Source organism: Eulemur rufifrons, chromosome 17, assembly GCF_041146395.1.
Source record: "Eulemur rufifrons isolate Redbay chromosome 17, OSU_ERuf_1, whole genome shotgun sequence".
Classification (NCBI taxonomy): domain Eukaryota; kingdom Metazoa; phylum Chordata; class Mammalia; order Primates; family Lemuridae; genus Eulemur; species Eulemur rufifrons.
The window spans coordinates 48,934,753-48,947,888 of record NC_090999.1 but is presented as its reverse complement, the minus strand read 5'-3'; positions in this window follow the sequence as shown (position 1 = coordinate 48,947,888).

The window sequence follows — 13,136 nt, the reverse complement described above, 5'->3', positions numbered from 1 at the left end:
ATTGTGTCCCAGGGAATAGGGAGGCCTAAGAAGGGGAGAGGTGGGGGAACGACCAGTTGATGGAGCAGTCAGAACACACACAACACTTATCTATTAAGTTCACCATCTTATATGGGCCCAATTCAGGTGGTGCCCCAAAACAATTACAATGGTAACATCAAAGAACACTGATCACAAATCACCATAACAGATACAATAATAATGAAAAAGTCTGAAGTATTGCAAAAATTAACCAAAACGTGACACAGAGACATCTTCATGCACATGCTGTTGAAAAAATGATGCCAATAGACTTGCTCAACATAGTGTTGCCACAAATCTTCAATTTGTAAAAAATGAATTATCTGCAGAGTGCAATAAAGCAAAGCACAATAAAATGAGGTATGCCTGTACTCACGCAAGTGCTAGAAATTTTTTTGAGGGGGTGATATGGTGGTGTTTTTTCCGGCATTTTAAATGTACAGAATATTAAGAAACATCTTCAAAATATACAAGAAACTGGCTAACAGTTGCCTCTGGGGAAAGAAATTATGGGGCCGAGGAACCGAGAAGAAAGGAAAACTTTACTTTTGACTACATGTATCCTTTGGCAACTTTTTACATTGGTACTATGTGTGTGTTCTTTCTATTCAGATAAAAAATTAAATATCAGAAAAGAAAGCTCCTGTAAAGATTGCCTCTTAACAAAATTGTAAAGACATATGAAATCATTTAATTTCTTTTCCTTTAAGAGTCCAATGAAAATATTCAGGATAGAAAAACCTTACATGTTGCAATGTTTGAGAACTGACAGACATTTTCTAGTTCCATTATAATATCCTTAGAGTACCCTATTTTTCTAATTCTTAAATAATCTGTATGAGGCTTTATTCTATATCTGGCTTTGTTATTTAAGAAAATATTTAAAATATGGGCCATTTGAGAATATATGTACTAACTAAATTATATATGAGTAAAAAATGCAAACTGTTGGACAATGTTTAATTCAAATCCTGCTTTTATTAAATAAAAATTATATGAGTACATGTATTATATATACATATATTTACATATATAATTGTATGTAACATATATATGTATTATGTAATATATACTTTTATATGTATAGCTATGAAAATGTGTATTTGCATATGTGTGGACTGGGGGTGGAGTATGTTTAGTAAGAGGTCTAGAATGCTGTAGATACAACTGTTCACAGTGCCTGTCCTTAAGGGAGCTGGACTGAGGAGCATGGAAGGGTACTTTTTCAGTTTACTTTCAACTTAAAAAAAATTAAGCACATATTTCTTTTGTAATTAAAAAAATTTTTAAAGAATAATTTTAAAAACAGTTATTTTGTTTAGTGATTACAATGTACAGAAGTCACAAATTCTAAGTTTATAGTACAAGATCTTCCAATTCTAAGTTTTCATTTTAGTGTTCAAATTCTTAATTTTCCAACCCTATATGCTAATTGGTGACTGAAATAACACCCATTGCCTTGAGGCATGCTGAGTATTGCCCACACTGGACAACAAAAGAGCCTGTTCCAACCATGATTGGAGAGCACTACCTTACCCTAGATTATCCCAGTGAGAAGACTGGGCAATTTGGGGTGTTAGCTAGATGTTTTGCCTATTCTGGGTTCTAAATGATACCTTTAAGCTTCTGACCCTAAACCATAGCTGAAGAATATTTACTAATTCAATCTGTACCTGATATTTTTATCCTTTCTATAAAACTGACTTATTGATCATCTCTGGGATACTCCATACCCAACAAGAAAGCCTATTCCTATTCAGACAGGTAGTCTAAATGTTAGAAAGCTGGAACTCCTATGTTCTAGGATTCACAACCCTACTATGATATAATAATACTTCTTTTTAAAAGCTGAATTACTGTGACACAAGCTTGTAGTGGCTTGATGGTTGGAAATGTCAAAGCATACATTGCTCTGGTTTGATTGCTTGTCTCCTGTGGAACTCATGTTGAAACTTAATCCCCAATGTAATAGTATTGGGAGGTGGAGGCTTTAAGAGGTGAAGGCTTTAATTTATCCATGGTTAATGTATTAATGGGTTAATATATTTAATGGGTTATCATTGGCGTGGGTTGGTTATCACAAGAGTGGGTCTATTCTAAAAAGCCAGGTTGGCTCTCTCTGGTGAGTCCCAGCACTGCCTCTGCCTCAGGACTCTGCAGAGAGTCCTCACCAATAAGAAGGCCGTCACCAGATGCAGCCCCTCAACATTGGACTTCCCAGCCTCTAGAACTATAAAACTAAATTTCTTTTCTTTATAAATTACCCACGGGTGCAGTGGCTCATGCCTGTAAACCCAGCACTTTGGGAAGCTGAGGAGGGAGGATGGCTTGAGACCAGGAATTTGAGATTGTAGTGAGCTATGATCAGACCACTGCACTCCAGCCTGGGTGACAGAATGAGACCCTGTCTCTAAAAAGTAAAAAAATAAAAAATTACCCAGTCTCATGTATTGAATCAGAGCAACAGAAAACAGACTAAGACATATATTTTGTCCTTTTATTCCCAGTTTCTCTTTCATTCAATTGTTTCAACTTCCTCTCTTGAGTTCAGTCCTTACTAGACTATACACAGCAGCAATCCTAACCCATCCCTCTTACTCCAACTCTTTCCCTTATGAAACACCTATGGAACACTACTGTCAAATTATTCTTCTTAAAGATCTATGTTGCTTCACTGCTGCTGCAAGAGTAAAATATAGGCCCCGTACTCAAGATCACCTATCTGGTCCTAACGTAACTCTCCAACTTCATCTCCCAGTGATCTCTAACCTTTGAGTTACTCTTTTTTTTTTTTCTTTTGTAGTTAACAATAATTTATTACATATTTAAAAATAGCTATAAGAGAAGATTTGGAATGTTCCCAACATAAATATTTGATAAGCCTTACCTTTGAGTCACTCTTAAACAACTTTTTCATCCCTGTTATGGGCTGAATTGTGACCTCCTAAAATTCATATGTTGAAGTCCTAACCCCTAGTATCTCAGACTGTGACTGTATTTGGAGATAGGGCTTATAAAGAGGTGGTTAAGTTAAAATAAGGCTGTTAGGGTGGGCTCTAATCTTCTGATTGGTATCCTTATATGAAGAGGAAATTTGGACACACAAAAGGACAGCAGGGATGCATGCATGCAGATAAAAGACCATGTGAGACATGGCAAAAGGGCAGCCATCTACAAATTAAGCAGAGAGGCATCAGAATGAAATCAACCATGTGGTCACTTTGATCTTGGACTTCATGCCTCCAGAACCGTGAGAAATAAACTATTGTTTTAAGCCACTCAGTTTGTGGTATTTTGTTATGGCAACCCTAGCAAACTAATAAAATCCCTAACTCCCCCCTACATTTGTTTAACTATTTCCCCTACCTAGAGCATTCCCTTTCCCCTCTGCCCATTTATGTTTTCCTTATTCTTTGAGGCCTCTCCTCACATATGATCTCCTGTGTTGCTTTCTCAGACCATTTCAATCCAAGCGCTTAATATTTATTGCCTGGCATTTCTAGTCTTATTTTCATGGTTTATCTCCCCCAAGTATCTGAAAAACTTGTTGAGAGGAGTCAGGGTTTTACACTTTGTATTTCCTGTAAAATACCTTGAACATAGTACATGCTCAAGAAATATCAATCAGTTTGAGTTCTGGGGTACAATAACAGAAAACCCTATTCAAAATGGCTTAAGCAATAAGGAAAATTTATTATTTCATTTAAAAAATCCACAAGTAGAAACTTCAGTGTTGGTTAATTTTTCAATTTAACCATGTCATTATTTTCATCTTCCTGCTCATGTCACAGTGCCAAGATGGCTCTGCTGTTACAGGTAGGTGTACATGTAGAAACAGCATCATTAGGAGAAGACATTAGACATTTTCTTCCAATATACTTGTTCTGGAAAGAAACCTTCCCTGAGCACCCCTCAACCCCAGGAAACTCATTGGCCAGAATTGTACCACCTGCCATTCCTCAATCAGTCACTAGCCAGGGAAGTGGCGTCACTTTGGCTGAGAGAAGTACATGCGTATGTGCAGAATAGTAGTCAGCTGCGCAAATTTCAGACTCTTCCAGTAGAAAAACAAACAAGCAAAAAAAAAAAATATATATGTGGGTGATGGTAGAAGGGGTTGGGGTAGGAGCTAATATTTATTGAGCACTTAATATTTACTAGTCATTGTCCTAAGCACTTTTGATGTATTGACTCATTTAACCCTCACCATACCTTATAAGGTAGGAAATTAGCATTATCCACATTTTACAGATGAGGAAACTGAAGTGCAGGATTAAGTAGCTTGGCCCAAAGTCATGTAGCTACCAAGTGATAGAGCAGGGATTCAAACCTGTTAATCTGGCATCAGAGCTCATGCTGTTAGGAACCATGTATTTTTCTCTTGCTCAACCAAAAATGTTTGCCTCAAGATATATGTTAAATGATTAAAACAGTGTCGACATCATTCTGAGTAATGGTGGCCCTATTAGCTACTTCCACCTACACACACTGGGAGAGTCAGTGTTTGCTCACTTTGGTGAATGACAGGCAGTCAGGGCAGACAGAAATACTTGTTGGTAGAAAATGGAATGCAGAAGTCCAACTGACAAGTTCTAATAGGAACACATTGTTATCTTCTCTAGAGGCTTTCTCTTTTTCAATCTAGGGAGTTTCAGGTAAAAAATAATCTTTGAAAGTTTATTCATTTTGAGATATTTCTCAAACTCAATTTGCACTGGAAACTATCCTGTGCTTCTAAATGAATACCTGTGCTCATAGGGCCTGAATTTTAAGTCCCTTTGGGTTTTCTGTGCTATGGAGGGCTAACAGCACATAACCTCTGTGTGTGTTTCTTTGGACTCCCTCTCCTATTTTTTCTCATCTCATGTTTGTTGAAGCCTATTTTACAGAAGGAAACCAGGGATATATCTTTCTTAAACATGTAAAAGCCAAGATATGTGGTTCATTTCTGCTTAAACTTGATCATAATGTTCTCATGTCCCTAATTCTTTTACCACCTAAATAAGAGGTACAGAATTTGAGACCATGTTAAATAAACTTGCCTCAAACTTAATTCCAGCCCTAGTCCAGGCTTTGTGGTTAACTTCTAAATTCCTTGGAAAAATTTTAAGTTCATATTCTTTCGTTTAGGCTACGTTGCTTTTTAGGCTTTAAAGTAGGAAAAGTAAATGCAAACATTTGAATCTGTAATGTCAAATACTGGTACTTGTAAAAGTTAAAAGCAGTTAACATTTATGTTTTTAGCTGTTCACGGGACATCTTAAAGTTCCATGACGTATGGCAGTTTGGCTGAGATATGAAGTTGTGCTTGTCCTTCAAAGCTGGAGGCAAGGAAGTGGTAAGGTGAGTTGCCTCGCTGGTGGGTGAACCTCACCAGTCACCCCACATCTTTATCTCAGCACAGCTTTTTTGTTCTCTGTTCCTTATTGCCTACACAGTAACTATCATGAAATGATTAAACAGAGCAAAACCAAAACTATGTCTCTTTGTGTAAAAAATGGCCCCAAAAGAAATAATGCTGGTGATGGAAATGAAAAGGCTTAAAAAATGTTGGTTCTTAGCCAAAAAAAAAAAAAAAGATATCCAGGGTAAATAAAAGAAAGAATAGACAGTCAAATTTGGCAGAGCCCAGATCTGTGCCACAAATGACTTTATATGTAGTAGTGCAAGTCCAGAGAGCCAGCCCCCAGCCCGCTAGAATTGTGGACTTTCTTTTCCTTTAGAAGCCCTGTGGAATGGCTCGCAACAATCAGTCTATCTACAGGGCAAAGTCCACTAGCAACCACTTTCAGCACCCCCACCCCTATTTCTCTACATTTTCCCAAGGAGGGACTTACATTCTCACACTATAGCTGCTTTTTTATGAAACTCTTCATCAGCCTACTGGGCTGTTTGGTCCCTGGGCATTGTTCTCAGCCACTGGTACTGTCACCACCAGCTTCCCGCGAACCTCACCCCACCTGGTTCCTCTCTCTATGGCACCACTCACTCCAGCTATTGTGGAATGCGCTTTACTAAAGGTTTGCTGATAAAGAAGAAGGAGTTATAGCACAGCAAACAATTTAAAAATGACTAGAAGTGACCTTCTCCTTGGTGACAGTCTCTTCAGACCTGTCTTTGGCTGAAGAAGCAGTCTAGGATGGGGGTATGAGCACAGGCTCATGCCCCCACTCCCTAGTTATGGAACCTCATAGTCCTCTCCGGGTTTTCATTCTGTGTAAATAGGGTTACGAATGTGCCTCCCTCCTAAGATTTTTTGGGGGATTAAATGAGGTAAGCTGTGCATAGTAGGCATCCCAGTGGCTGCTGGCGCATAGTGACTGCTCAATAAATGACTGCTTTGTTATTAGAAGGATTATGTTGCCCAGGGTCCCGTCTTTCTCTCTAAACCTCTTTTTAACAACACTGTACACTTATACCCAGTACAGCAGAATCTTTGAGAATGGGCATTGGTAGTTTCTTAAGCTCCCCAGGTGCTGTGATTTGAATGTGTTCCCCAAAGTTCAAGTGTTGGAAATTTAATCCCCAATAACGCAGTGTTGAGAGGTAGGATCTTTAAGAGGTGATCAGGTTATGAGGGCTCTGCCCTCAAGAATGGACTAACATCATTATCGAGGGAGTGGGTTCCTGATAAAAGGATGTGTTTGGTCCCCTTCCTCTCAAGCTCTCTTGACTTTCTGCCTTGGCGACACACGTGAAGGCCCTTGTCAGATGCTAGCACCATGCTCTTGGACTTTCCAGCCTCCGTAACTGTGATCCAAATAAACTCGTATTGTTTATAAATTACCCAGTCTCAGATATTCTGTTACAGCAACACAAAACTGACTGAAATACCAGGTGATTATAATATGTAGCCAGGTTAAAAACTACTGCTGCAGACACTTCACATCTTCCACTTCTCCCTCTTTCCTTGGGCTACCTATCACCTTTCTCCAGGCCTATGAGAGAAACTCAGAATTCCCATTTTCTGATAAGCATAGCATTTTGGGTCTGTCTGTCTCACCCCTGCCCATCCTGGCAATGCCCGGGAGGCCTTGGCTTTGTTACCACTAAAATATTCTGTGGATGTCTTTTCTAGCCATAAAATATAAGAGATTACATTTGGTTATTGCTTCAAATAACTTTTTTGTTCACAAGTTCTCCTCAAATTGAGTTATAGCATAAGTCTCTGCACATGGCCTTCCAGAATGGGAGATCAAGGATCCCCACTGTAGGACACAAGAAGCTGGAAGCCACTGGAGCACAATGTATTAGGTTATTAAGTCCGATTTCCTTAAGTTTGACAGTTGATCAGTTGATATCTCTGACTTTTCACTTTTACACCTTTTTTTTTTTTTTTTGAGGCAGAGTCTCACTCTGTTGCCCAGGCTAGAGTGCCGTGGCATCAGCCTAGCTCACAGCAACCTCAAACTCCTGGGCTCAAGCAATCCTCCTGCCTCAGCCTCCCAAGTAATTGGGACTACAGACATGCACTACCACGCCCAGCTAATTTTTTCTATTTGTAGTAGAGATGGGGTTTTGCTCTTGTTCAGGCTGCTCTTGAACTCCTGACCTCAAGCAATCCTCCTGCTTTGGCCTCCCAAAGTGCTAGGATTACAGGCATGAGCCACCACACCCCACCAACACTTCTCATTTTATTTTTATTGTGAAGGTACATCCTCATTCTTTCAAACACATGGTTTGTCTTGTGATTATCTTTCAAAAAAATTTTTGGAGCAATTTTTGTGAAACCATGGATAAGTCAAAAATTCCTGTGATTTTCGAATATGAGTTCATCGTGGAACCAATGCTGCCCAGACAGCTTGAAATATCAACGAAGTGTTTGGGAAGGATGTGGCTAATGAACACACAGTACATTGATGGTTTGAGAAGTTCCATTCTGGTGATTTTAATCTTGAAAATGAGCCATGTGGGTGACCTGAGACCATGATGGATAATGATGAGCTGAAAGCTGTAGTAGAATCGAATCCATCTCAACCTATGCATGAATTAACTGCAAGGTTTGACATTACTATTCCAACAATATTGGACCATTTGAAATAAATTGGCAAGGTAAAGAACCTGGATAAATGGGTGCTGCATGAATTAAACGAGCATCAGAAGAGAAATCCTCTCCAAGCTTGTCTTTCTTTGCTGTCACAACATAAAAATGAACCATTTCTACACCATATTGTTATGTGTGATGAAAAATGGATTCTTTTTGACAATCGCAAGCACTGGGCACAATGGTTGGATAAAGATGAAGTGTAGAAACACAGTCCAAAACTGAACATTCATCGAAAAAAGCTAATGGTGTCTATTTGATGGTCCAGCACTGGTATTATCCACTATAGCTTCATGAAATTCTGGTCAATCAATTACAGCAGATGTCTACTGCAACCAGTTGGATGAAATGATGAGGATGCTTCTGATTAAGCAGCCAAGATTGATCAATAGAGACAGGCCAGACTCTGCTGGGCCACATGTTGTACAAACAATGCTGCTCATACTACCGAAGCTGGACTTGAAAACTCTCTGTCAGCCACCGTATTCACCAAACCTTGCACCAAGTGACTACTACTTCTTTTTGGACCACTTCTTGCAAGGAAAAATATTCAATTCTCAACACGCTGTGGAAAACGCCTTTTGCAACTTCATCGCTCCTCATTCTCCAGGCTTCTTCACTGCTGGCATAAACAAGCTACCGTTAAGATGGCAAAATTGTGTCAATAGTTTAGGTGCATCCTTTGATTAATTGTACTGCTTCTTGTTTGAGATATAATAAACTGAACTTTTGATTTGAAATCGGACATTTCATATTTAATGACCTAATAGCAATATATTCAGAGTACTTACAAAATTTTTCTGCAGACTCAGGGGGTTTTGAGCCTTGGCTGCAGAGTAGAATCACCTGATGAGCTTTAATATTCTGTTCACTGTGGGCCCCTCCCCAAGCAATTCTAATTTCACTGGTCTGAAGTAGGATCTAGGTGTCAGTATTTTTTTTTTTAATCTCCCCCAGATGATTCCAATGAGCAGCCATTGATGCTGCAACTTGCTCTTATTAGTTCACTTTTCTCTCTCACCCTCCCTCAATCACTGCATTAATTCCATGTTTCCCAGACTGTTTCAGTAAAAGAATCACCTAGGATGCGTCCTAAAAATGTAGATTACTGGGCCCCACTCCAGGCTTACTAAATCAGAATCTTCAGCAAATTTTTCTGACAAGTGCCTAGGTAAGTCTTATCAGGAAAATGTGGGAAACATTCCATTAATACAAGTTATCTTAAGCCATTTTCAGTTGATTTTTATGTATTTTACTCATTTATTTACCAAATATTTAATGAGCACCTAATACGCCTAACATTGTTTTAGGTGCTAGGAATATAGAAGAGCACAAAACAAAGTTCATGCCCTCATGGATATTATGTCTAAGAGCAGAGTAAACAAGGAAACAATTTAATTTCAGATAGTGGTGTCAGAGCGACCATAGAGTGGATAAAGGCCAAAAAGTGACAGGAGGTGAGGCAAGCCATTGTTCTAAAAAGGGTAGCCAGGGAGGGCCTGGTTTCAAGACATTGCATCTGAACAGAGAACTGAGTGATAAGAAACTGCTTACAAATCCTCTGTAACCACATTTATATAATTTTTATTCTATATGTCTCATGTGTCCTAAAATAGATGGGATTTTCTTATGGTCAGGAACTGTCTTTTATATTTTTGTATTCTCCCATAGCAACCAGTGTAGCACTTTGCACAAGCAAGAACTCAGTGAATCACACTAGACGCAAAAGCATTCCAAGCTTAAATATATTAATACCTTTAAAGACAGCTAGCAGAGGATCCAGCAAATTACCTGCTTGCTAAGTAAAGGAAAATCCAAGGAAACACACCGAATCATCAGATACTCAGCCCAAGGCTAGACTTCCTGCTTGCTTTCAGCTGCTAGTTATAGTTGCAGATTCTTACCAGAAAGTCTTCAAAACATACCAAGCAAGACTGGTTGTCTGTGTGTAACTCCACATTTGTGAGATCACACACTGAGCTTCAATTATCAATTTCTGCTGGCATACCATCCTGTGATGTAATTTCTTGTCTTTTTTACTGAACTTCCCCTCAACTTCTTACCAGTGTCTCTGAGTGCCTTCAAAGTTCCATTCAACCCCTATTTCTTTAATATAATTAGCTGAGTTCTGCAGAAGGCCACTGGATCCTATTAAATTTCTGAAAGCCAAAAGGAGACTCTTCAATACACTTGAAAATTCTCAGGAGGTTTAGTGAAATCAGTTCAGATGTCTGGGGAGAGTTTATCATAATTCCAGTTTGAGATTCATATAGCTTTTAAGGAGGCTTTCCATCTCTTGCAGGATTGGTCTTTTCTTTAAATGTTTTCCTTGCACCAAGAATAATTCAATCAGTACTAGAAGGCTGACCCAGTAGGCAATATTTGGTGGGGAAATTCCTGAAAGAAGAATACGCAGACCAATATGTTTCATACCAACTCTATAAATAATTTACTGTTTGATCTGGGCAAATTATTTGACTCCTTTGAGCCTTAGGGTCCCTGGTGAGAAGAATTCCTTTCTCTTATGACACTCAGGTTGTCATAAAAATGAAATGAAATAACTGATAGGAGAGAGCACTTTAAAGCATGCTAATTGCTATGGCATTACAGCATACTATTAGTGCAGTAAAAGTAATTCACCATGTTCTTATATTAAGTATGGTAGGTATTTACACTCCTTTGGTCTTTCATTTCTGCATGAAACTTCAGAAGTAAGATTCTGCCAAGCACACCCTCCCCCTTGGAACTGTGCTTTTGATAAGCCCTCCTCACTTATTCACTTATCACTGCTTTTCCTCCTTTTCCTTCAAGGATGTGCATGGATCACCCGCACCTCTTGTGGTATCCTCAGAGACTGTTCCTCCTTGGCTGAATTCCTTGAGTACAGCTGCCATTTGGCCCATGGATTGTCATTTGGCCCTAGTTAGTTGGCCCTTAGCATCTCCTATCTTAGTTATTTATGTTCTGAGTGCAAGGCCTACCTCTGTAACTAGAGTTGCTTTGAGGGCAGGGCCGTGATTTACATCCTCAGCTCAGGCGATATATTTTCATTAACAGTGACTTTTGGCGATTGAACTGGGATAAATAGCATTCCCTGAAAATTCATGCCTACCTGGAATCTGTGAATGTGACCTTATTTGTTAACAGGGTTTTTGCAGAGTAATCAAGTTAAAAACGAAGCCATACTGGTGCCTTAAAGAGGGGGAAATCTGGACACAGAGGAGACACAGGAAAAGGCCAGAGATGGACAGACAGAGGCAAAGAGATGGGAGTGACGGAGCTGCAAGCCAAGGAACGCCAAGGATTGCTGGCAACTACCGGAAGCTAGGAAGAGGAAGAGAAGGGTTTTCCACTAGAGCCTTCAGAGGGATCACAACCCTGCCAGCACCTTCATTTCTGGCTTTAGCCTCCAGAACTGTGAGGAAATAAGTTTCTACTGTTTTAAGTCACCCAGTTTGCGGTAGTTTGTTGGGCAGTCCTAGGAGACTAATACAGGAATGCTGAGCACAGTGAGCAGGCTTGGAATGTGGCAGACAGACACCCTTCTGGGGGCCACTATCCCACCGTGAGCAACCCACTTTCTCAAGGGGCCCCTTGGGGCAATGTTTTAAGGTAAGGAGGGAGTGACTGAAAGCAGTGAATAGACAGGAGAGGGAAAGAGCTGGGTATGGTCTGAGCATAAATCCAAAACAAAGTTTACAAACTTTATGTTGAAAGTGTTTTTAAAGTCTCTTCACAGAAACAGTTTAAGACAAAATGGTTGATTTGGGAGTTGGAGATGGGGGAACAAGTGAGTGAATGATATCCACTTTATGTTATGTTCAAAATAGTAAAACTGACCTCTTCAGGAGGAAGCTAAGTGTGAGAGTGCGTGTGTGCCTTGTTTGAGATAACTGGAAGCTCCTGCGGTATGAGCTGGGGCTGATGATAGCCGGTGGTCCCTTTGAATTCCAGTCCTGGAGGCCTCAGTTTCCCCAGTGGTTAAGAGCATGGACATCAGGCAGATCACTTGGGTCTGAGTTCTGGCTACTTACTGGCAAGTTATTTCACCTCACTTGCCTCCCTCTCCTCATCTGTAAAATGAGAATAAAAATAGCACCCCTCTCATAGGTTGTAAGGATCTAAAGAGTTAATCTGCATAAATTGCTCAGAACAGTGTCCTCGGTGGATAAACAGAAGCCTTAGTTTTTATCATCATCATCATGTGCAATTGTAGGAGACCTGGGAAGGGTAAATTATGTGAACTTTAGTAACTCTTCCAGAGGTCTCACTGGGGAGGAGATAAAGGCAACGTTGGTCATTTGCTTGAAAGGTAAGTCTGTAAAATGGAAGTAAAACATTTGGCGGGGTAGGTAGGCTCAGAGGCTCTGTACTGATGTGTGCAAACTCCAAGTTCCGGGAGTAAAGGATGTGGCGTCCCATGCACACTCCGTCTTTGGGATTCACTGGGTCCTAGATCCTAGCCGGTTGGCCACCGGACCAGCCATACCTATTGCAGGCGCTCAGTCAACGTGGATTGACGGAAGGGAGTAAGGTACAAACCAACGGGGACTGATTTGCCTAGTGCCACTCCCTGCCTGGTAAGGCAGGCCCTGTGAGCCCCTGGCCTCCAAAAGGACTCGAGCCCTGACGGAACACTCTTTGAAGTGCGTGAATGGTAAGCACAGCGTAGTGCATCCATGTTACAAAGTTAGCATATTCACAAGAACTCTCTAGAAAGGCCGAGTCTTAGCTATTGCTCAGTTGGTTAAGCAGGTGTGTGCTTTCTTCCATGCAATTATTTGGTGATCCAGATTGGGCCAGATAACGCGTGGGCACCTCCTGCCACCTGACCCCCCGCTTTAAGGTAAACAGGAAGGCTATTTGGCATGTAGGCACTGATTTAAAAACAACTTTGTACCCTATTTATTGGGCAAAAAGCTCCTCCTTCCCACGCTGCTGATAATCCTTCTCCAGGCTGCGCAGGACACTCCTCGTCTTCCCCATGAGAGGGAGCGTGCCTTCTGCCTCGGCTGGGCGGTTGCTGCAGGGCCCGAGCCTCGCAGAGCCCGGCGTTTGAGGGAAGCAAGGA